At 40.5% G+C, this 21,285-nt stretch overlaps 1 non-coding gene across 1 annotated transcript; it reads left to right on the forward strand.

Annotated features, from left to right (window-relative positions):
• Window positions 1-19,988: 19,988 nt before the first annotated feature.
• Window positions 19,989-20,091, forward strand: LOC126021763 (U6 spliceosomal RNA). Its single transcript, XR_007500238.1, has one exon. It is a non-coding gene; the product is annotated as a U6 spliceosomal RNA (small nuclear RNA).
• Window positions 20,092-21,285: the final 1,194 nt, after the last annotated feature.

Raw genomic sequence — 21,285 nt, forward strand, 5'->3', positions numbered from 1 at the left:
ATTAAAAAAAATAAATCAAGATACTGTTTCCAGAGTATCTTTGATTGACTAATCAATAAGATAGACTTAAAACTCAAGTATAATATTGAATATCAGCAAATAAAATCAGTTGAAAAGTTTGTATCATCATCACTCTTCAACAGTACTGTGAAATCTGGGTATGAGACTTGTCACAGACAAACTGCACCGGAGGGAACTGAATGACAAGAAAGATTTTGGTCAATGCATTTTCATAAGAAACTAAGTATCAACTCAATTTGCATCAAACAGTGCAATGTGAAAAAAGCCAGATAATTTATACATATATATATGTATATATATATATATGTCAACATATATTTTCTGGCATCAAATGTCACAATACCAATTCTATTACCAGGTTCCATCAGACCCAACAGACTGTCTCCTTGAGTTTAGTTATTGTAGTTTTGTTGTCCTGCTTGAATGGCTGTTGTTTCTGTGATTTATAGATACACATACATCTCTGTGTGCATATGGTATGGGGCTAACTCTATGCCACCAATGTGTTAGAGATACTAGCCCTTTCCCTCTTATTTCTGATCTTCCTCAATATAACAACCCTAGATGTCATTTCTGCACTGTCCACATTTCTATAATTAACCTAAATCTCCAACCCTTTGGATACCTTGTATTTTCTTGTCTTATCATTTCATATGAGATAAGTAGGGTCAGCTTGTATTAATAATTCTGAAGAACAGCATTTAACATAATATTCACCAGTTTTAGCCAAGTTGTAGAAAATTGCTTTATTTTATCATTCGTGGCAGTAAATCTTCCAGTGTGTTTATATTTTGTGCACTCATCTTGGATTTCCTGGTTGATTACATATCATAGTTGTTCTAAGAGCTACAATAAACAATTGAAGAAATATGTTTTTTATTGTGAACACTTTCGCATCTTGAGAATGCCGACAGGCAGTTTCATTGTTGGGTTGTATGGGCTATTATTCTTTTCTGTGTAAAGTATCTCCATACTGCTTCCCAACACGGTTGAACCAGATGGCTTTCTCACCAAGAGTGGATGAAAGTTTCTTTGAAATTGAAGAATGCCAACACAGATGGCAGTTTTTAAACTTAATTACTTGCTTACTTACTGAATAAATTAATTGCATTTGTTTTGTAGTCATTCCTGGTGATGCTCAGGGGTTACACCTGACTTTGTACTCAGGAATCACTCCTGGTACTGCTAAGGGAACATGTTGGTGCCCTGGATTGAACCCAGACCAGACATAGCAGGGACTGCACACAAATTTAAGTGCCTTAAAGTCTCACTGGAGAAAATTCTCGCAAGAGAAATTTATTTTTCTTTCTATATTTTTTAATCCCGTAAATCTGAGGTAGATAGTATCTCTTTACTGTCTTGGGTTGGATTTTCCCAATACTGAGTAATTATGAGCTTGTTGACCATTATTTCTGCAGAAACTAAACGGGCTAATGAGAAGACACAAACTAGAGAGATGGATTAGGAAACAAAATTGATCTATCTCTTTACCATTATAAGAAAAAATAAATTCACAAAATAAATATTTTGAATGCAAAATGCAAGGTGCAAAATTTTCAGATTTTTTTCAAAGTGCAAAATGGGTACAAGGATGGAAGGTCAACTATAATAAAAAAAACAAACAAGAAAATATTATTTCAGCCCTGAATGAGCAATGAAAAATTTCTGGAGTATTCAAATGAGAGGTTGATTTACTTGTGAATTTCATTGGGTCATCTGTACTCTTAATCATCCCTTATATAAAAGATCATAATATGTTACAATGACATAAGTACCATGTTTTTTTTTTGTTTTTTTTTTTGTTTTTTTTTTTTTTTTTGGTTTTTGGGTCACACCTGGCAGTGCTCAGGGGTTATTCCTGGCTCCAGGCTCAGAAATTGCTCCTGGCAGGCACAGGGGACCATATGGGGCGCCGGGATTCGAACCGATGACCTCCTGCATGAAAGGCAAACGCCTTACCTCCATGCTATCTCTCCGGCCCCAAGTACCATGTTTCTTAATGTTTACATTTCAATTTGCGACTCCAATGTTCTTGGGAACTATATGAGCTATGTCTAGGTTTGTCAATTGGGCATGTTAGTCTTGTAATCTGAAATTAAGTGAAGATATGGAACTTTTAGAAAATCAGGTTAGACATAAATCAAAAAATATACCATGATAATGATAGTGAGAGATAAAAATAGGATGCTTAATCTGAAGACAAGCAGGGGATGGCAGAGGAGGGAAGTGTGGGGCATTAGAGGTGAGAAAGTTGACTGAAGGGTGGTGTACATTTTATGACTGAAAAACAACTATGAACATGCTTGTAACCATGGTGCTTAAAATAAAGAAATTATGAAAACAAAAATAAATAAATTTTGAATGTATAAACATTAAAGGCAAATATCTAACAGAAGAAACAACAAACCTCAAGAAAAATGGAATTTCTTTAAGAATATATATATATATGACAATCAAAAATATGAAAAATGACTTGTCACTTCTTATCATATAACGTGAAAATAAAAATAACAAGAATATATTACTTCACAGAGGTAATAATGGCCTATATCAAAAAAGAGAATAAAAAAGAAACCCTTATTTTCTATCAGTGGAAGACAAATGGGCCTATCTTTTGTGGGAAATAATACAGATTTTTTTACTCCTAAATTAATGCATAATTAAAAGGACTGGAATGATAGTATAGTGAGTAAAGTATTTGTTTTGCATGATGTCAACCACACACCTCATAGAGTACAGATCTAGGAGTAACCTCTGAGCACTGCCAGATAAGGCAACAAAAACCAATCAGTTAATTATTCAAAGAAAAAAGTAGAATTTACATAGCATTTAGTAATATGTCTATAGATAGCTACTATGCAAGAATATAATACTAATTTTGGTGATATATGCAATAAACATTGCAGCACTGTTTTTCTATACTTTAAAATTGCTGTAGTATTCTACTACAGATGAATAGATAAAGAGAAGGTGGGACATGATTCTTTACTGTTATAAAAACAGATAAAATCTGGTTACATTCTACATCGTGTATAAAACTTCAAATGGTCATTTTTAAAATTTTTATGTTTAATTTTTATTGTGAACAAAGTGAATTACGAATCTTTCACAGTAGTTTTTAAGCTACATAGTGACAATGAATCAAGGGCATTCTCACTACCAGTGTTGTCCTCCCTCCACACTGTTCCCACTATGCATCCCATATCTCCCTCTAAAAGGGTTGTTTTATGTCAAATAAGTAATATTAGAGAAAATCAAATACTATATCTCAGTCATATGTGTGTTACAAAACAAAGCAAAAAAAGATGATGTCAATGAAAATGAATCTTACTCTGGCTATACACTTGATAGTAAATGTGAGTATAAGATAAAAAGTTGGGGGCTGGAGCAATAGCGCAGAGGAAGGGTGTTTGTATTGCATGCAGCTGACTCAGAATGGACCTGGGTTCTATCCCTGACATCCCATATTGTCCCCCTAGCCAGCAGCAATTTCTGAGTGCATAACCAGGAAGTAACACCTGAGTGTCACCAAGTGAGGCCCAAAATCCAAAAAAAAAAAAAAAAAAAGTTAGTGAAATAATTGGTTCTTTGGTGGTGTGAATGATTTGGTAACATTGTGTCTTTGGAACATATAACTAATATATTCTTTTAAAATATGTATGTGTATATTCATATATAAATGTTTTATGTAAATCAGTTAGTAAAAATAAGTTAAAGCAACTAAATATATAGATGCAGTCAGGCCTAATTTGGTAAATTATCATATGTTAATCTAATTTTTGGCAGAAATAGTAAGACTACCTCTGACAGTACTCTAGATTCATATTTAGCCCTATATTCAATGATCACTCCTATTAATTATGAGGCTGGTGGTATACAAAGAAAGAACCTTAACCTGTATACTAGCTCTCCAACTTTAAGCCATGTTTTATGGTTAACTAAAATATAAATAAAGTCTTTGTGGTCAGATCTTTCCTAGAATCAAATAAAAGGTTTTTTAAAAATGCAAAATATAAGAGATATTACCACTATAAGAAAAAGGATCAGAGGAATAATCATACTAAGGAACAAAGAATGATGTCAAAATAAACAGTAAATAGAGATTGGTTATTACATTCGGAAAGAAACATGATAATTGAAAGGTACTGCTGTCTTTACAAATTTCTGGTGGAACGGTAAATAGAAGAATACAGAGCAGATTCCAGATAAATCCACCGTTTTTGATTTGTGTTTGGTTCTGAAAAGATACCTCCTTTGATCTCCCTAACAAAATCAGTAAGAAACCTACCACAGGATACCTAAGTAGGTGGTTTCTTTACGTAAATGAATGCTGTATGTGTGTGTGTGTGTGTGTGTGTGTGTGTGTGTGTGTGTGTGTGTGTGTGTGTGTATATATATAAAAGAACATATATATTTTCTCTAAAAATAAAATTAGAGAAAAAGTCAAGGAAAATTCAATGGAATGAGGAATTTAGAAGTTCAAACGTTCACTCCTATTTTCTTAGAAATAGAGATAAACATAAAATAATATTTGAAAGGTCTATAAATAACCGAAAGATAGAAAGATAAACAAAATTAAACCTCTCAGGATGAAAATAACATATGACAAGATATTAACATTAAAATTAAAAGGTGGCCTTAAGGTACAAGAAACACTTCAGGGATTTGAATCTCTTTAGAAATATTGTTATACATGAAAATGTGGTAATGGCATTGGCACTAGAAGAATATTGGGATAATGATGCTATAAGAAATATTTGTCATCATGTTAGAAGTTTGGAATGAGTACCAACAACAGTTGAGATTATAAAAATAAAATGTTTCCACTTATTCCCATTATATAGTTTTTCTTCCAAGATACAGAATTTGGATCATGCATATTTCCTTGAATATTTTGCTGAATAGATCGTACTAATAATAAGAAACAAGAATTGTAATATATATCAAGGCAATGTAGTAAGAGTTTTCCTAAAAAACAATGATAAATTACAGTTGATATTTGACAATAAACTAAGAACAGCATTAATATACAAAATTTAGAAAAGTATAGTAGTTATTACATATCAATTTGGTCAGTAATTACTGTAAACATGTGATTAGGAAAAATAGAATCTGTTAGTTATAGAGTACAGAGAATGCATGTAAGTAATTCATATAAAAATTTAAAACTCCTTGCTAATTTAAGTAAAATAATAGAACTTATTAAATATGTACATAATAGAAACAATGTTTAACATCAAGAAATAAATGCTTGGTATGGTAAAATAGGTTAGATGGCAGAGCATAGACATATATTCTAGACCCAGGGCTTATAATGAACACATATTCTACCATCAACCCCAATTATCACTTTACCACTGGGTGGGCAGGGATAAAATAATGAGATATTTAATACAGTATTAAAACCTATTATTGCTGGTGAGGTGGTGCTAGAGGTAAGGTGTCTGCCTTGCAAGCGCTAGCCAAGGAAGGACCACGGTTCGATACCACGGTTCGATACCTCAGCGTCCCATATGGTCCCCTCAAGCCAGGGCCAATATCTGAGTATTTAGCAGGAGTAACCCCTGAGCATCAAATGGGTGTGGCCCGAAAAAAAACAAAAACAAAACAAAAATAAAAAAACCATTATTTTTATTTTATCTTTCCCTTTATTTTACCCAATTTAAAATTGAGCTTTTGTAACTTACATTACTGTCTTTTTTTTTGGTGGGGGGCCCACACCCAATGACAATCAGGGGTTACTCCTGGCTATGTGCTCAGAAATTGCTACTGGCTTGGGGGATCATATGGGATGCAGGGGGATTGAACCGCAATTAGTTCCAGGGTAGCTGCTTGCAAGGCTTGCGCCCTGCCTCTGCACCACCACTCTGGCCCCTGTGATTGACATCTACATGCATATATTTTTCTAAAATCACATCTACCGCCAGATTGCCCTCTTTTCTCCACCAATGTCCCAGTAACACTTACTGTCCATCTTTCCTCTCAGATAAACACAGTTCTAGAATTCAACTCTCCAATTTTGTTTTTATAGGAAATATTTAAAAAAATTATAAAAGTTAACATTGTATTTTGGAAGATTACATGCTAGATAAAGAGAAATATAAAGAAAGAAATGGGATAGAACTATAGATGGTTTTGTATCTTTGTTTTAGAAAGAAATTTAAGCTAATTTTAAATTTCAGAAAAGTTATAGACTGCTATGGATAATAAAGTGAGGAAAGGTCTCGAATACCAATTTTGAAAAATATTCTGTATATTAAACAGTATATTTAATTTTTGTGAGTATTGTAGAGCCTGTATGTCATAAAATGAAGGAAAATAAAGGCATCCTACTATCACAAAAGTTTTATTTTATATTTTTTAGTGTAAGAAGATGGACTTTATTGAATAAACCTGTAGTGAGGGAAGTGAGAGGGGCTTCTTTGTTCAAAAGAACATGAGATTGAAGAGCAAACAAAAGAGGGAGACAAGCAAATGAGGTACATATCTAAAGGATAATATGGCCTTGAGAGGTCAACTCCACACTAAGTTTTAATGGTGAAATAAACTTTCTATAAATTATCCTAATATTTAATGAATAATTAACTTATTGTTTTTATATAAGATTGATTATATACAAGATTGCCATGACTTGTCCCTTGCACTGACACTTTCACTGACACCACGACTTCCTCCATCTGAGGACCTTAGAAACTGCAACCCTGGGAGCTCTCTAGTTTCTGTTCTTAGGATTCCAACAAGCCTTTGGGTCAAGGCAGCCATTTTTTGTAGTCTATGCTTATGGTCAGTGTCTCATATAGAAGGCTACCTAGATCAACTCATCCATATTCTCCAGCACTTGTATCTTCTCATTCAATGTATCTTCTACATCCAATTCATCCCACATTGAATGTGATCAAATTACATCTAAAGAAATACAGGCTTGTAGGAGATCAGATAGAGCAGTGAGAGTGGAGGAATGATGTGACAATTGCCACCCTGATGTTGAAAAGCTGATGGCACATATTCTGTCAGAGGCTTGCAGTTAATGCTCTTAGAACAAAACTGGATGGATAGATGGATGGATATATGGATAGATGGACAGTGAATGGATTGTTGGTTGTGTGTATATCTGATGGGTAGACAATGGACAGACAGAAAGTCAACAGACAAATGGATAGATGAATGCTTTAATAAGTGGCAAGACAGAAAGATGGATGGAATGATGTATTTATGTATGTATGGATGGATGGATGATAGATGTTTGGATTCTTGATTGGTTCTTTATTTGAATGAATGAATGAATGCATGAGTGGATGGATATATGGACAGACTTGTGGACAGATAGATGGCTGCTTGGATAGGTGGGTGGGTGGGTGGTTGTTTGGTTGGTTGATTGGTTGTTTGGAAGGATGCATTGACAGTGGGATGGTTGATTAGTTGGTTGGATAGAATGATGGATGGATTGGGGCTGGAGAGATAGCATGGAGGTAAGGCGTTTGCCTTTCATGCAAGAGGTCATCGGTTCGAATCCCAGCGTCCCATAAGGTCCCCCGTGCCTGCCAGGAGCAATTTCTGAGCATGGAGCCAGGAGTAACCCCTGAGCACTGCCGGGTGTGGCCCAAAAACCACACTCAAAAAAAAAAAAAAAAAGAATGATGGATGGATTGATGGATGTCTATTGATCTTTTGTAATTCCCCCCCTCCTTATTTATCGATGTCCTTGGATACACATTTTACTTATTTACAATATTCAATTTCTCTGGTGCTGCTTGGCAGATGTGTCCTCCAAGCTGTCGTCCCCAAATGCTGTCAAGTTTTCCCCCCAAAATTGATACCCACAAAAGATGTTTGGGGCTTCCAACCCTCCCTCTCCTCTGCCAAGAGGTTGCACCCTGAAATGGGACACCCGGCCTCGAACCTGATTGGTGTGCAGCCAGTTTCCGGCCCTTTTATTAAACTCTTATCTCCTACTCAGGGAGGGAGGCTGCTCTCGGGAACTCCTAGGTTGCTCTGTGCCTCAAGGCTGGCAGGTCCCAGAAACGGTGCCCAGAGAGCACAGCGGATGGCATGGCATATGCCAGTTCCCAGAAACGGTGCCCAGAGAGCACAGCGGATGGCATGGCATATGCCCTGTGCTCGAGGGCCGGGCTGGCTGCAGCCTGAGGGGCTGGCTGGGTGGGGAGGCACCAGGCTGGGTTGCGCTTTCCTTCTGGTTTGACCCAGCCAGAACCTTAGAGCTTGGCCTAAAACTCTCGCCCCACCTGCAAGTGGCCCAGGCGCCCCTTGGACTCCTTCCAGGCCACCCGTATGGGCACAGGGCCTACTTCTGAAAGCTCCCCTGAGTCCTACCGGCTTGGGTTCTTGATGGGTTATTTGTTTGTTGTTTGAATGAAAGGGTGGATAGCTATAGGGACAGAATGATGGACAGAAAGACACATAATATGTTTGGTTGGGTGGTGGTTTGGAAGGATGGATGGACTGTGGGATGCTTGATAAGTTGATTGGATATAAAGGTGGATGGATGGATGTCCATTGCACTTTTTTAACTTTTCTTTTTCTCTTGAAATACCTGTTCTCATTTTTCTATGTCCTTGGTCACATTTGACTTCTTGACAATACTGAATTTTTTTTGGGTGCTGCTTGATAGTCATGTCCTTTCCGGCTGACATCCACAAATGCCCTCGAGTTTGACAAAATAAAATTGGTGGGCACAAAAGTTTCCAGGGGCTTACAACCCATCCTCCCTTATGCCGAGAGGATCTTAAGGCACCGGCACATGGGCTACCGGGCCTCGAACCCGCGTGGGGCGGCTTGCTAAGCAAGTGCCACACCGCCAGGCTAGGGCACCCGCCCCATGTTCGGGCCTTTTTTTTGGGCTCTTATCTCTCCCAATGAAGGGGGGTGCTCGTGGCCCCCATGCTGGCTCTCTGCCTGCCTTGAATCAGCCTTTGGGTGCCCAAAGAGCTGCCAGAGAACAAGCCCAGTGGGTGTCCTGTGTGTCCTGTGCTCACAGCCGACTAGGCTGCAGTGAGGGGCCGGGCAGGCTGGGCAAGGAGCCACCAGCCTGGGTTTGGGTTCTGTGTCGGGTCTGGCCCAACTGGCACCTCAGAGCTTGATCTGAAGGTCTCGCCCCACCTGCAAGTCGTCCAGGCCCCCCTCGGGTCAAGCTCCAGGCCTGTGAGCACAGGGCCTACTTCCAAAGATGGGCTAGCATGCAGAGGACTCAGGGGACTTGAGGGATCGATTGTGCTGAAGGCTCCTCACACTTGACCAGCCCGAGGCAGCGTGGACCCAAGCCGAGAGCCCAGTCAGTCAGTCAGTCAGTCAGTCAGCCCATCAGTCAGGTCAAAACAGAGGCTGGGAGCTTCTCACCCAAGGAGGAGGAAAAAACGTTGGTCCCTGGGTGCTACAGCAATGCATTCTGGGAGCAAAGGCCTGGCCTATTGCAAACTGCGAGGAGGGAGGGAGGGAGGAGAGAGGAGTCCTGAGGAGGGCTACCCTAGAGGAGTGCACTTCCTTAGGCCACTCTTTCTTGTCTCCCAGACCTCTGCTCCTCCTGTGCCCCACAGGCACATTTATGGCTCCCTGGGCTACTCCTGAGGCCTAGACATTGGCTGTAACAGAATCCCACAACTCTGCAGACGACAAGGCCCTTTCCATCCCCTGAGCTGACTCAAAGCCAGTGGTTCCCATGAAGAATGCTCCACAGACTCTCTTCCCTACAGGTGACCAAAGATGTGTCATCTCAATTTCTCACTACATAACTGGTTATAGCAATGATCATTTACTGGAAGTCAGAGCCTTATCCAGGTCTGCTGTGGCCCATCTCTATTTTTTGACATGTCCCTTGCCCTAATACATCTGTTTCCATGACCTCTTCCACCTGAGGACCTTAGAAACTGCAAACCTGGAGATCCTCTAGTGTCTGTTCTCAGGGTTCCAAACAAGCCTTTGGGTAAAGTCAACAGTCTTTTATAAACAATTGTCAGTGTTTTCAAACTGAAGGCCACCTAGATCAATCCATAGAAGTCTACAGAACTTGTTTCTTCTCAATAGATTCATTTCATCCAACACTGTCTGTGTTCAACTTACACTTAAAGAAAAACAGGCTTGTAAGAGATCATACAGCACCTGTGAGCGAACGGATGATGTGAAAACTACCATCCTGATGTCAATAAGCTGATGGCACATAAACTGTTGGTTTCTACCAGAGGTTGGCAGCCAATGTTCTTAGCCAAGGATGGATAGATGGATAGATGAGTGGACAGATTGTTGGATGGATAAATAGATGGAAAGGTGGATCAGTTTGAAGGTTTTGTGAATATATCGATGGATCGGTAGAAGGATGGGTGTATGAAAGGATGGATGAATGATTGTATAGATCGATAGATGTATGTATGTATGTATGTTTGAATGGATGGATGCAGGAAGGTTGAATGGATAAGTGGATCGTTGGATGAAAGAATGGGTGGATGTAATGTTAGACGTAATTATGCATGTATGAATCGATGGTTGTGTAGATCGATGGAAGGATGGATTGATGTACGGATGGATGGATAGATAGATGGACAGAGAATAGATGATGGATAGATTGGTGGCTGCTTCTATTGGTAGATATTTGGATGTGTAAATTGGTAGATGTTTGGATGGGTGGATGGTGGATAGACAGACAGGCAAATAGATAAATAAAAAAACGAATGGCTTAATGATAAAAAGACAGATGGATGGATGGACAAACAAAGAGACGAATGAGTGGATGGAAGGATTATTGTATGGATGTATGGATATATTTTTGGGTGCTTGATTGGTTTTTATTTATTTTTTGTTTGGTTGAATGAATGGGTGGAAGGATAAATGAAATGTTGGTAGAGAGCCAGACGGATGGTGGTTTGGGTGGCTGGTTGTTTAGATGGAGGTATTGATGGTGGGATGTTTGATTACTTTGTTGTACAGAATGATGGATGTATAAATGAATGAATGTCCAATGACAGTTTTTTTAATTTTTAATTTTTTTGTTTTTTATTTGTATTACTCTTTCATTTTGAAAATGTATATTTTTTGTTTGTTTGTTTTTTGAGTCACACCCGTTTGATGCTCAGGGGTTACTCCTTGCTAAGAACTCAGAAGTTGCCCCTGGCTTGGGGGGACCATAAGGGATGCCGCAGGATCAAACCGCGGTCCTTCCTTGGCTAGTGCTTACAAGGCAGACACTTTACTTCTAGCACCACCTCTCCGGCCCCAGATCTTCTTTTTAATTATTATTTTTTAAACACTGTGACTGTATTTAAGTTTTAGTCACCAAAAGAACATCCTCCTTCACCATTGCAACATTCCCACCAACAATATACTCTTATGTCCTTCCACCACACCACCCCCAGCCAGTATTCGACCAGCCAGTATTCGAGACAGGCATTCTACTTCTCTCACCCATTAACATTGTCATGCTAGTTGTTAGTGTGATTATTTTTCTAACTGTACTCACCACTCTTTGTGGTGAGCTCCTATTGTGAGCCAGTCCTTAAATCCCTTGTCTCTGGGCATTATTACACTGTCTTTGATTTTTCTTAAAACCCATTGATATATGAGACTCTTCTGTGTCTCTCTCTTTCCCTATGACTTATTTCACTCAGCACAATAGCTTCTTTGTCCATTCATGAATAGGAAAATTTTATGACTTCATGTCTCCTGAAGGCTGCAAAATATTCTATTGTGTATATGTACCAAAGTTTCTTTAGCTATTCATCTGTTGAAGAGCATCTTGTTTTCTCCAGAGTCTGGCTATTGTAAATAGTGCTGCTATTAATATAGGTGTGAGGAGGGATTTTTGTATTGCATGTTAGTTTTCCTAGTGTATGTTGTATGTTTGTATGGATAGAAATTTTGGTACTTGATTGGTTCATTGTTGCTTTGTTGAATGATTTTGTGTATGGATGTATGTACTGACTGACAGACTGACACATATGGTTGTTTGGGTGATTAGTTGGTTGGGTGATTGTTTAGATGGATGGATGATGGTGAGATATTTGATTAGTTGGTCTGAAAGAATGATGGATGGATCTCCACTGACAACTTTTTCTTTTTCTCTTGAAATACCTGTTTTATTTTCATTTTTATATGTACTTGGATACACATTTTACTTATTTACAATATGGTGGATGGATTATTGGCTGGGTGGATATCTTATGGTTGGGTGATGGATAGACAGAAAGACAACAGACATATGGATAGACAGATGTTTTAATGGATGGCATGATGGATGGACAGATAAATGGAGTGATTGATGTATGCATGAATAGATTGATAGATGTTTGGGGTCTTGATTGGTTCTTTGTTGTTTCCTTGAACACGTGGGGGGATGGATATATGAACTGACTGGTGGACAAACAGACAGATGGTTTGGTAGGTGGGTGGGTGCGTGGTTGTTTGGAAGGATGGATTGATGGTGGGATGATTGATGAGTTGGTTAGATAGAATGATGGATGGATGTCCACTAACCTTTTTTAATTTTTCTTGGATACATATTTGACTTATTTACAATAATCAATTTCTCTGGTGCCATTTTGCAGATGTGTCCATCCCAGCCTTCCACACAATTGCTCTTGAGTTTCACAAAATTAATTTGTATCCACAAAAGTTTTGAGGCTTCCAGCCCATTCTCTCTTATGCAGAGAGGCTCTAAGCTGATTGGTCTGCAGGTAGCTTGCTAGTCAAGCACTGAGACACTGTGCTAGATCCTTGACCCCAAGTTTGGACCATTTTTTTTTTAAATCTTATTTGTCACAAAGGCTGCTCTCAGGAACTCCTAGCTGGCTCTCTGCTTCGAGGCCTTCAGGTCCCAGAAAGCAGTACCCAGAGAGCACAGCAGATGGCATGGCATGTTTCCTGTGCCCAGAGGCTGGCATGGCTGCAGAGTGAGGAACCAGCTGGCTTGGGAGGCACCAGCCTTGCTTCGTTTCTAGTCAGGCCCAACTCGCCAGAGCTCTCGAGGCCTGAAACTCTTATCCCACATACAAGTTGCCCAGGCACCCTTTGGGACTCCCTCCAGGCCACATTGACACAGGGCCTTCTTTTGAAGGTTCTCCCTAGTCCTCCAGTTTTGGATTCTTGATTGGTTCTTTATTTGTTGTTTGTTTTTTTTTTGAATGAATGGGTGGATAGATATATGGACAGACTGGTGGACAGACGGACTCATGGTCAGTTGTGTGGTGGTTTGGAAGGATGGATGGACTGTGGGATGCTTGATGAGTTGATTGGTTAGTAGACTAGATGGATTGATGTCCACTGCACTATTTGAATTTTTCTTTTTCTTTTGAAATACTCATTTTCATTTTTCTATGTCCTCGGATACACATTTGACTTCTTGAGAATATTGAATTTCAGACATGTCCCTCCCAGCCGTCCTTTCCAAGTACCCTCGAGTCTGACAAAAAAAAAATTGGTGGGCACAAAAGTTTCCAGGGGCTTACAACCGATCCTCCCTTATGCCGAGAGGATCTTAAGGCACCGGCACATGAGCTACCGGGCCTCGAACCCGCGTGGGGCGGCTTGCTAAGCAAGTGCCACACCGCCAGGCTAGGGCACCCGCCCCACGTTCGGGCTTTTTTTTTTGTTTTTTTTTTTTTGGGCTCTTATCTCTCTCAATGAAGGGGGTGCTCGTGGCCCCCATGCTGGCTCTCTGTCTGCCTCAAATAAGCCTTCGGGTGCCCGAGGAGCTGCCAGAGATCAAGCCCAGCGGGTGTCCCTTGTATGCCCTGTACTCACAGGCCGGGCTGGCTGCAGACTTAGGGCCCCGGTGTGCTGGGTGGGAAGCCGCCAGCCTGGGTTCTGTTTCGGGTCTGGCCCAGAGGGTACCTCAGAGCTTGGCCTGAAGGTCTCGTTGCAACTGCAAGTCGTCCAGGCACCCCTGGGGTCAAGCTCCAGACCCATGGGCAAGGGGCCTACTTCTGAAGGCTCCCCAGGCCTCCCGGCTTGGGGAAAAGACAGGTTGAGCCAGGGTTAAGAGGACTTGAGGAATTGACTGTAGGGAAGGCTCCTCACACTCGGCAGGCCGAGGGTGGACCCTGCACCCAGAGGCCAGTCAGTCAGTCAAGCCAAAGCAGCAGCTGGGAGCCGCCTACCCGAGGAAGAGGAAGAGGAAACGTTGATCCCTGGAGCAGCAATGCATTCTGGGAGCACAGGCTTGGCCTCCTGCCAACTGTGGGGAAGGATTGAGAGAGGGATGAGGGAGGATTCTTGCGGATAGCTATCCCACAGGGGAGGAGCGCCTTTCTTTAGGCATGATTAGCTTGTCTCCCAGGCCTCTGCTCCTGCTGTGTCTCACAGGAAATTTTCTGGCTCCTTGGGCAGCTCCTGTGTCCCTGGACATTGGCTGTCAGAGTTCCCCGCAGCTCTACCAAATACCAGGACCTTTCCATCCCCTGAGCTGACTCAAAGCAAGTGGCTCCCAGGAAGAATGCTCCACAGTCTTCCATTTCCCCATAGGTGAGCTGAGAGGTGGCATCTTGACTTCTCACTTCATGCCTGGATGCAGCAACGATGAGTTACTGGGAGTCAGAACCCTAGCCAGGACAACCGTGGTCCATTCCTCTGCCATGACTTGTCCCTTGCACTGACACCTCTGCTTCCATGACCTCCTCCATCTGATGACCTTAGAAACTGCATACCGGGGGTAAAGGGGTGGGGAGGCTCCTCTACTTTCTGTTCTCATGGTTCCAAACAAGCCTTTGGGTAAAGGCAGGAATCTTTTGTTGACAATGCTTATTGTCAATGTTTCAAACTGAAGGCCCCCTTGAAGAACTAATATCTATTTTAAGCCTATCACACTTGCATCTTCTCAACACATCCATTTTATCTAACATTGAATGCGATCAACTTACATCTAAACAAATACAGACTTGTAGGAGATCAAACAGAGCAGTGCGAGTGGACAGATGATGTGAAAATTGCCAATTCTGTGCTGCAGATGTTTTGCATATTTTCATCTGTATTTAGTATATAATTTTTAAATTTTTATAAATATTAAAGGCCTTTGAAATTTTAGTTTATGATTTTTATAAGGAAAGTTTGCCCTAAGGCCTTTATATGTTTTTAAACATTATAGGAGAACAAAACTTTGCAGCACCAAAAGCTTTAACAGTATCAGGGGCAGTTAGTTTTATAAAATTTTTAATTGTTTTCATCGGAGGGGCAGTAGCCAAAGCCAACAGAAGTTTATTTTTAATGTTTTTTTTTTAGTTTTGAGTTTACCTTATAATTTAGCCAAATATTATATTTTAATACAATTTAGAAACTTAAGAAGCCTATGATTTTTTAAGTTAGCCTTTTGAGCCTCACATTTTTTATAATAATTTTTATTTTGACCAAAGTGGATTACAAATCGTTCACAGTAAAATTTTATGTATATAGTGACATTGAATCAGGGGCCTTCTGACGCCAATGTTGTCTTCCCTCTACCCCAGTTCTCAGCATGCATCCCATAGCCTCCTTCTTTGACCCCCCACCCCGGGCTGCTATTATAAGTGGTCCTCTGTGTGTCTAGCTTGTTGTAAATTGAGTATCAGTCCTGTTATCACTGGATTTGGATTTTGTACCTAAGTCTGATCATTTTTTATTTCTACTCAATGTTCATTCGACTATCTGGTCTTGGTATCCTTCATTATTTCCCCTCAGTCTGTGAGGCAGAACAATATGGCTCAAGTTCTGTGGTTCTGTTTGAAGGAAAGAAGAAAAAAAAGGGGGGAGGGCAAAAATAAAAAAAAAAAGCAATAAAGGTAAGAGTCCTTCTAGAGGCTATAAATACAGGTTTATGAGAAGAAAGGAAAAAAGGAAGAAAAACATACAACAATACAAAAAAAATCAAACTAAAATCTCAAAAAGCACCACAGCAATAAAGAGAACCACCGAACAATAATCCTGGTCCCGAAATAAAAATCAAACAGAGCACAAAAACATAAAAGAAAACAAAACAAAAACAAAACAAGAAACAACAAAAACAATAACAACCAAATATTAATTTGTGCTTCTTTTTTTTCAATAGGCACATTAAATATTGAGGAGATTAGAAAGGAAATTCCCTTGGCCTAAGAGATACAGGGTTTCTCTGCCTTTGAAGTATAATGTCATGGACATAACTCCATACTCCATACCTGTTCTTTTACTCCCCCTAGGTCCTTTTGTGGTATCTGGAAACTATTCTTTCAGTCATGGATGATAAGATCAGACATCTGTAACTAAAAATCTTGATATTTTCACAGCTCATAGGATGGAGCCTAAAAGGGAGTCTTTCTTTACGGTTCTAGAAGTTCTTTTCCATCACTGTTTTTTTAATCAGTCTTCTGTAGTTGGTAGTCTTTTTTTTTGCACCAATCCTAGAATGAAGCATAGGATGGAGTCTTTTGTTTTGTTTCCAGAAGTTCTGTTGAGCCATACATTTTAATTTAGGTTTATTATTTATAAGATTGATAATTTGTTTTTATACAGAAGAGGCCATTGACAGATGATGAGCTTTTCCTTGATGGTGTTGTTTATAAAATTTTAGAGTGCTTTGGTTTATTTTTTTAGTCTGTTAGGGACAGACATCTTTTTTAAAGAACCAGGGACAAATTTTATGTACAACCTGAATAAATTATTGCAATTGTGTTTAGTTAATGTAGTTTTGTATTTTTATTTAAAAATATTAGAAAAAATTTGTTTACCTTTTTGTTTTTAATTGGCTGTTTTAGGGAGTTTTAGGCACTTTGATGTCATTTTTGCTTTGTGCACCTAAATACAAAATGAAACAAAATAAAAAGAGAGAAGAGAGAGACAACTAGCTTTTTTTTTTTTTTGATGGCCCCACGATTTGTGCCAGTTTCTGCAAGCATTTTGCTTTTTAACAACTTTAGTGGGGAGACATATTCTTTATGAGTTAAAGTGGGTGAAAACATGAAGTGGCCCGTCAAAGTTTACAGCTTAAGGTAGCTTTTTTAGCAACCTAACATTAAGTGTAAAAAAAAAATTTAGAAATATGATTTTTATTGGGATGGGCTTTATTATTTTAGAGTTTAAGTAAAAGAAAGAGCTAAATTTAGTAAAGTTTAGTTTCCATTTGGGGGGAGGATTAATAACCCAGGATTTGCATTTTGGCTGTGCCCTTGGTTACCAGAAACTGAGGCTGCAAGAACATTTATAAAAGAAAAAATAGTTTTTTATTTTTGTGCTAAACACTATTTAGAAAATGGTCATGTTTTTGTTTGTATTTTTTAGTAATTTTCGGTGCTGGAAATTTTTAAAGCAAAAGAATTTGATTTAGGCCATATTTTAGCCTGTGATTTTAAAAGAAAATATTAGCCAAATATGACATAAATGTAATGTTAGAACTATAGCATGAATTAAAACAATTCTTTTTCGAATTTCTTAACTTTCCAAGCAGGGGCAGAAACATCCACAGCAGGCCTTTTGAGGAACTTTGTGTGGATTTCTCAGTTCTCGATCCATGGAAATTCAGGGATCCAATAGGTGGGCCACCTGAGTTTCATTAAATGGAAATGTCTATGCATGGCATGGCAACCCTGATGTTCATATGCTGATGGTAGATAAACTGTGGGCTTCTATTAGAGGCTTGCATTCATTGCTCTTAGTTTAAGTATGAATTCATGGATAGATGGGTAGATCCATATGTGGGGGGATGGATGGATTGGTAGATGGATGGGTGGATGAACCCATGGAAGTATATATGGTTCAATGGATGGTTGGATGGACCGATGGAAGTATGCATGATTGTATGTATGTATGTATGTGTGGATAGATTGATGGATGAATGGAGGTTGTATGATGTATGAATTGGTGGCTGGTTGGATTGGTGGATTGTGTAAATGGGTGGATGTATGGGTGGATGATGGATAGACAGGCAAATAGATAAATGGAAATATTAATGGATTAATAATGAAATGACGGATGGACAAATGGACAAACCAAAGGATGGATGGATGGAAGAAAGTTTGTGTGTATGTATGTATGTATATATATTTTAAGTATGTATAGATATTTGGGTGCTTGATTGGTTCTTTATTGTATGGGTGGTTGAATGAAAGGGTGGATGGATGTATGGACAGTCTGGTGGACAGAGAGACGGATGGTAGTTTGGGAGGTTGTGTGGTTGGCTGGCTGTTTGGAAGTAAGTTTGGATGGTGAGATGTTTGATTAGTTGGCTAGATAGAATGAATGGATGAATGAATGGATGGACGGACGGATGGATGAATGGATGGATGGATGGATGTCCAATGACCTTTTTGAATTTTTTATATTGTCCTTAAATACCTGCTTCCATTTTAAAATGTCATTGGAATCACACTTTACGTCTTTAAAAGATAAAATTTCTCTGATTCTGCTTGGCAGATGTGTCCCTCCCAGCCGTCCTTCCAAAGTGCCTTCGAGTTTGAGAAAAGAAATGGGTGGGAACAAGTTTCCAGGGGCTTACAACCCATCCTCCTGAGAGGACCATAAGGCACGGGCACATGAGCTGGTAGACAGACAACAGATGATTGGGTGGGTGTTGTTTGGAAGGATGTATAGATGGTACAATGTTTAATGAGTTGTTTGGAGAGCAAGGTGGATGGTTGGATGTCCACTGAGCCTTTTGAATTTTTAGTTTTCTCTTTAATTACATGTTTAATGTATTTCCTTGGATACACACTTGACTTCTTGACAATATCGAATTTCAGACATGTCCTTCCCATCCCTCCTCCCCAACTGCCCTCGAGTTTGACCAAAAAAAAAAATAGTGGGCACAAAAGTTTCCAGGGGCTTACAACCCATCCTCCCTTATGCCGAGAGGATCTTAAGGCACCGGCACATGGGCTACCGGGCCTCGAACCCGCGTGGGGCGGCTTGCTAAGCAAGTGCCACACCGCCAGGCTAGGGCACCTGCCCCACGTTTGGGCCTTTTTTTTGGGGTTTTATCTCTCCCAATGGAGGCAGTGCTCGTGGACCCCAAGCTGGTTCTCTGCCTGCCTCGAACTCAGCCTTCGGGTGCCCGAGGAGCTGCCAGAGAACAAGCCAGGAGGGTGTCTGTGCCCTGTGCTCATAGCCATCAGGGCTGCAGCCAGAGGGGCCGGGCCTGCTGGGCGGGGAGCTGCCAGCCTGGGTTCTGCTTCAGGTTTGGCAGAGCTCAGCCTGAATTTCCTACCCCACCTTGAAGTTGCCCAGGAGCCCCTGGTGGACAAGCTACAGGCCGCTGGGCTCAGGGCCTTCTTCAGGAGGCTCCCCGAGGCCTCCCACCTTGGGGAAAAGACAAGCTGCCCCGTGGGTCAGGGTACTTGAGGGACCCACCGTGCTGAAGGCTCCTCACACTTGGCCAGGCCTAGGGTGGACCCAGTGCCAAGAGCCCAGTCAGTCTGGCCCAGATCCAGTCAGTCAGTCCAGTCAGGCAATGCCGTGGCTGGGAGCCTCTCACCCGAGGAGGAGGAAACGTTGGTCCCTGGGCGCTGTAGCAATGCATTCTGGGAGCAAAGTCCTGGGCCCCTGCAAATTGTAAGGAGGAAGGGAGGAATGAGGGAGGAGTCTTGAGGAGGGTTATCCCAGAGGAGGAGTGCCTTATCTTGGGTCACTCCTTGCTTGTCGTCCAGGCCTCTGCTACTGCTGTGCCCCACAGGAACCTTTCTGGCTCCCTGGGCTACCCCTGTGCCCCTAGACTTTGGCTGCCTGAGAACCCCGCAGCTCTGCAGAAGACCAAGGACCTTTCCATCCTCTGACTCAAAACCAGTGGCTCCCAAGAAGAATGCTCCACAGTCTCCCTTTCCCCACAGGTGACCTGAGAATGGCATCTCGACTTCTCACTGCATGACTGGATGCAGCAACGGTGAATTCCAGGAAGTCATAATCCTAGCCAGGACTTCCCTGGCCCAGTGTCTGCCATGACAGGTCCCTTGTAATGAATGACACCTTGACTTTTGGGACATATTGTTGGCAGAGACTAGCAGTCAATATTATTAGAATATGAATGGGGGGTGCTCACTTCATTAGCAGATATACCAAAATTGGAACGATATAGGGATTAGCATGCCCCTGTGCAAGGATGACACTCAAACTCTGGAAGCTTTCAATATTTAAAATAAAAAAGAATATGAATGTATGGATGGTTAGATGGGTGTATAGATGAATGGATGGAAGGATGGATGGATTGATGGGTAGATGGATGGAAGTATGAAGGATTGATTTGTGGATGGATGAATGGAGGATAGGGGATGAATGTGGCTGGATGGATTGGCTGAGTGAATGGATTGATGGGTGGAGGATGAATAGACAGGAAGACAATAGGAAAATGGATAGACAGATGGTTTAATGGATGGCATGACGGATGGATGGACAATCTAAAAGGTTGAAGGATGAATGAAATGATGAATAGATGGATGGATAGATATTTGGGTTCTTGATTGGTTCTTTGATGTTTGTATATTTGTTTTAGACAATGCTTATTGTCAATGTCTCAAAGGGAAGGCCACCTAGGTCAACTCATCCATATTCTGCAGCACTTTTATCTTCTCCACACATTTATTTGATTCAACATTGAATATGATCAACTTACACATAGATAGATCAATGACTGGCCTGATGGCTGGCTGGAATGATATATGTATGGATGGACAATAGATGCTTGAGCTCCTGATTTGTTTTTTGTTTGCTGTTTGTTTGTTTGTTTGAATGAATAGTGGATGGATATATGGACAGACTGGTGGACAGATAGACAAATGGTTGTTTAGGTGGTTGGTTGGTGGGTTGGGTGCTTGGTTGTTTGGAAGAATGTATTGATGGTGTGATGGTTGATTAGTTGGTTGGATGGAATGATAGATGGATGAATGAATGTCCACGGACCGTTTGAATTATTTTTCTTTTCATTTTATATGTCCTTGTGTACACATTTTACTTATTTTACTTATTTACAATATTTAATTTCTCTGGTACTGCTTGGCAGATGTGTCTCTTCTAGCCGTTGTCTCCAAATGCTCTTGAGTTTCCCAAAAATAAATTGATGCCCAGAAAATTTTTACAGCTTCAGAAAATCCTCTCATATGCTGAGAGGACATACCCTTCCATGGGATACTGGCCTCTAACCTGATTGGTCCCAGGCAGCTTGCTAGTCAAGCACCAAATCAATTGGCTAGGTCACAGGCCCCTTGTTCAGGCCTTTTTTTTTTTTTTTTTTTTTTTTTTTGAGTCTTATTTCTCACTCATGGAGGCTGCTCTCAGGGACTCTTAGTTGGCTTTCTGCCTCGAGGCAGTCAGGTCCCAGAAGGGTGCCAGAAA

The sequence above is a fragment of the Suncus etruscus genome, chromosome 10 (assembly GCF_024139225.1).
Source record: "Suncus etruscus isolate mSunEtr1 chromosome 10, mSunEtr1.pri.cur, whole genome shotgun sequence".
In the NCBI taxonomy this organism is placed as follows: Eukaryota; Metazoa; Chordata; class Mammalia; order Eulipotyphla; family Soricidae; genus Suncus; species Suncus etruscus.